The following is a 4,471-nucleotide window of genomic DNA, read 5'->3' on the forward strand; positions in this document are numbered from 1 at the left end:
ACACACACACACACACACAATGTAAATTAATTAATTAATTAATTAAAAAAAAAAAAGAAAAGATGAGGATCTGTTCTTTGGTATATGTCTCAGTTACTTTGCTCTAATTGCTGGGACAAAATACCTGACACTCCAAATTAATGAAGGAAACGTTTATTTAGCTGACAGTTTGTGGAAGTTTCAATACACACTTGGCTGGCTGGCTTCAATGCAGCGTGGTGCATGACAGAAGGCAACAGTTCATGGGAGCAGAAAACAGCGAAACAGCAAGAGCAAAATGGGAGGTGCAGAGGCAGAAAGCAAGCCTCTCTTTTTTTAAAAATATATTTACTACAGGGTCTACAGGGTCTCACTACACAGATTGGACTTGTAGTGATCCTCCCAAGTGCTGGGATTGCAGGCGTGTACCATCATGCCGAAGCTCATTCACGGCTCTGTATGCCCCGAATGCAGGCCTGGCGCAGTACCCAGGGATTGAACCACTGGCTCCTTTGTCTGCGTAAGCAAGCCCTTTAATCCACTGAGCTATCTGCCCCCCTCTTTTTTAAAAATTTTATGTATTTGGTACAGGGTCTCACAGACTTATAGTGATCCTCCTGTTTAAGCCTTCCCAGAGCTGACCACACCCAGTCTCAGTAGCTAAACTCAGTGACCAGCCCAGCACACCCAGGGCAGGACCACAGCATGCAGTACCCTAGGGATTGAACCTGGGTCCTTGTGCTTGCCAGGCAGCACTTAGACTGCTGAACTATCTCTGTGACCCTCTCCCTTTTCTATATTGCATTTAGACTGTCTGCCCCAAGAGGAGAGTAGGATTGGCATCTGTATTCCCAGCAGTACTCACATCCCTAATTCTAGCGTTGGATGATGAATTAATGACAAACTCTAGAAGTCTGCCCCATGAACACATGAGGCTTTGGGGGAACAACTAGACAACAAACCATAACAGTGTGAAATGACTTAACTTTATTGAAGCTAGTAATCTTTGATTGATTGATTGATTGATTGATTGATTAATTGATGTTTGCAGAACCAGGGATTGAACTCAGGCCCTTGTGCTTACCAGGGAAGCACTTATTCTACTGAGCCATGTCCCCGGCCCCTCTGTTCTTGTTAGTCTCTGTAATATTAATTATATATCTTAAAAACTCTTGTTGTGTGTTGCAGGGCTGGGGAGATGGCTCAGTGGAATAAGTGCTTCCCTGGCAAGCACAAGGGCCTGAGTTCAATCCCCAGTTCTGACCAAAAAAAAAAAAAAAACCAAAAAACTCTGTTGTGGGCTGGAGAGATAGCTCTGAGGTCTAAGCACCTGCCTTGCAAGTGCTAGGACCATGGTTTAATGCCTGGTACCGCATGCCATGCTGGTCTCGGAACCACAGGCACACTGTGCTGGCCACCAAAAACGGGTTTGGTCACACACACTTGTAATCCCAGTGATGGAGAGGCTGAGGCAGAAGTATCACTGGGAGTCCAAGCTGCGTAGTGAGACCCTGTACTAAATAAATAAATATATAAAAGATAAAAAAAAAAACAAAAACCTGTTGCGGGCTGGTGAGATGGCTCGGTGGTCTAAATCACCTACTTAGAACAAGCTAAGCTAAACAAAGCACAGGGACCATGGTTCAATCCCCCAGTACCACATGCCAGCCAGCCCTGCCCCCTGGTGGGCTGAGCTGGCCACACACACACACACACAAAATAAAGAAAGAAAGAAAAAAGAAAAAATAAATAAATAAATTTCTAAAAAAAAAAAACCTGTTGTTGTGTAGGACCAGAAAAAAGACTGCTAATGCTGTTTGAGTTTTCTTTCTTTAGCCTCAATATTCTGTTTGCCATTGTGTAATTCTATTACAGAAAAAAAAAAGAATTATGTAAATCTGTTTAGTGCAAGGGCCTGAGTTCAATCCCCAGTTCCGGGAAAAAAAAAATCTGTTTAGCAGTATTACATATCTAACACTGTGGTAGATGTTTGAGTAAGAGGAAAAAAGAAAAAGGTGTGTTAGTTCCTCAGAAAATTATCTTCTAATGGAGTTATAGATATTATATGGGTTACAGCTAGATGGCTTTACTTATTTTGTTTATTTATTTAGACTTTTTAAAAGATTTATTGTCATACACCTAGTGCAAAAATCAAGGATAAACCTTCACATGTGGTTGGATCTAACTACTGAATCAGTATTCTTAGGATTCTCATTTTCCATCCTTTGGCTACAGATTGGTTTTATTCACAGGCAGTCTTCTTCAGCCACCACCTGCAGGCTTTCTTTGCCGAAGTGCAGCATCATTAGCAGAAACTAATACTCTTTCTCAGTTGGTTAGCAGAAATGCTAACACCAGTTTTAACTTGCCAAGACCTGAGTCCTGGCACAACCGAGTCAGGAAAGTGATGTCACCCTTTGCAAACTGCATGGACTTCAAGAGGGAAAAGATGGTTCTGCAGAACATAAGGATGCTATTTTCAGAAAAGAACATGTACTCTGGGTAGCAAAGGCTGGACTGCAATATTTAGACAAGGATAGAACTGTGGAAGAAATCAGGGATCTGCTAGAGTCTTTGTTGTTAGGATTTTAAGAATTATTGGAGGAAAAAGTTCAGGCACAGGTCTGTGTGTTTTCTGTACTCCCAGCAACAGGACTTACAGTTGTTAGTTATACAGAGAAAGACTATATTTTCTTTAAAAAAGAAAACAGTTTTAAGTTGTGTTTCTAACCATAGTGGCTGACTTAAGTTTTCTACCGAAACAGTAACATATTTTAGACAGCTCTTCTGTGATAAATCCCCTTTGTTTCCTTGCACATCTCGTTCAGACTTGTCAAGTGGAGTCTGCTTGATATGGTGTGACATGTAGATGCTGGATTCTCTTTTTTTTTTGTCATCCCATTACTTCATCTTTTAAAGTTACATCAGTTACTTTTCTTCAGGTTTTCTTATATGGTTTGCTTCACATATTTTCACTATACATATTTTCTTAAACCCCAATTCTTTTTATATTCGTGTGAATATAATTTATCTTAATTCTTGGTGAGGTGAATTGTATCTAAAAATCACTAGAGGGCTGTGTGACATTTCATCAGACTTAAAAATATACATAACCAGAGATCTGTTTGAAGCAATAGCAAAATTGTTTAATTCACTTTTATGCATTTTCTAATGTGCCAAAAGGGAAATTGGCTCTGCGGCCCTTGGCCCAACATTTTGATTTATTGCAGTCATTTTCTACTTTAATAGCAAAGTCCATCATTTTCTTTTGCTGTCTCCTAGGCAGTTCAGATTAACCAAAGTAGGATTAATTGGATCCAGGATGACAAGATCTCTTGCTCTGTGTCAATAATTTAGGATCAAACAGTAATCCAGTATACAATCCAGTATGGCTCGTTCACTTGGTAGATTGATTATTTCTTAGTTTCGATGGGGTAAGGAGGCCAGTCCAGGTAGTTGCTAATATTAATAGGCAATAAAACAAGGAAGATAATGTTATGTAATTTCACACTTCTTTTAAAAGGCAAAGTCAGCTGGGCATAGTGGATTGCACCTGTAATCTCAGTGCTCAGGAGATGGAGGCAGAAGGATTGCCTCTTTAGAGGACAGTTTGTGCTACATAGTAAAACTGTTTCAAGGTCAGATTCTTTTTGGTTTATGACTTTTACTAAGTAACTACTTTGAAGATCACCGTTTACTTAAAATAACAAATCATTAATATTTCAAGTGTGAATCAGCACTATTCTACTGATTTTCCTTCTGATTTGAATTTTCCTTCTGATAATGTCTTAGGCTAGATAACCTAAAATACTTTCTGTTCCAAAACACATAATAATGCTGGGTAAAATAGATCAGTCATCTCTTTCATGAATAGCTTAGCAGTCAAGAACGTGGAGAAGACCCTAAGTAATCCTGTAGCCAGTTCTGTAATGATGAAGATTGGAATGGTCATAAAAAAATGCATGTACAATAAGGACTGGGAAGAAAAAAATTATCCCATTATTTCCTAAAACACAGATTTTGTGAGATAGTAGTTGTGATAATGATTAACTTGGTTATCAAAATTGGGCCAAATCTAAGATAACAATAACATGACAGAAAAAAAGGAATAAGAATTATACTAGGGCCAGCCAGATATAGCTCAGTGGACTAAAGCGCCTGTTTAGGCAGAACACGAGCCGCAGTTACCACAAGCTGTGCCCTAAATACAAAAAAAAAAAAAAAGAATTATACTATGCTAGTGATCTGTTTTTTGTTTCTTTGCTTTATTTTTTTAAGAAGCATCTTGTTAGTAAAATTTTAAGAATGTGTGACGTTGGAACAAGTAAAGGGGAGAAAGCAAGTAACATAGATTCATTACAATAGAATGCAAGAAAAGAAAACATATCCCAAAATGTCAAAATGCAAGTCCAAATATAGTGGTATTTATAATAAGTAGAAATGATCAAAACTTCCTAGCAAAAATACAGAGATTATCACAATCCCTTTATAT

General features: G+C 38.6%; 1 protein-coding gene across 2 annotated transcripts in view; it reads left to right on the forward strand.

Annotated features, from left to right (window-relative positions):
• Positions 1-4,471, forward strand: part of Scai (suppressor of cancer cell invasion) — a 180,717-nt gene that overhangs the window by 111,725 nt on the left and 64,521 nt on the right. The window lies entirely within an intron of this gene.

Source organism: Octodon degus, unplaced genomic scaffold (genome assembly GCF_000260255.1).
Source record: "Octodon degus isolate 3935 unplaced genomic scaffold, OctDeg1.0 scaffold00138, whole genome shotgun sequence".
Taxonomy (NCBI): Eukaryota; Metazoa; Chordata; class Mammalia; order Rodentia; family Octodontidae; genus Octodon; species Octodon degus.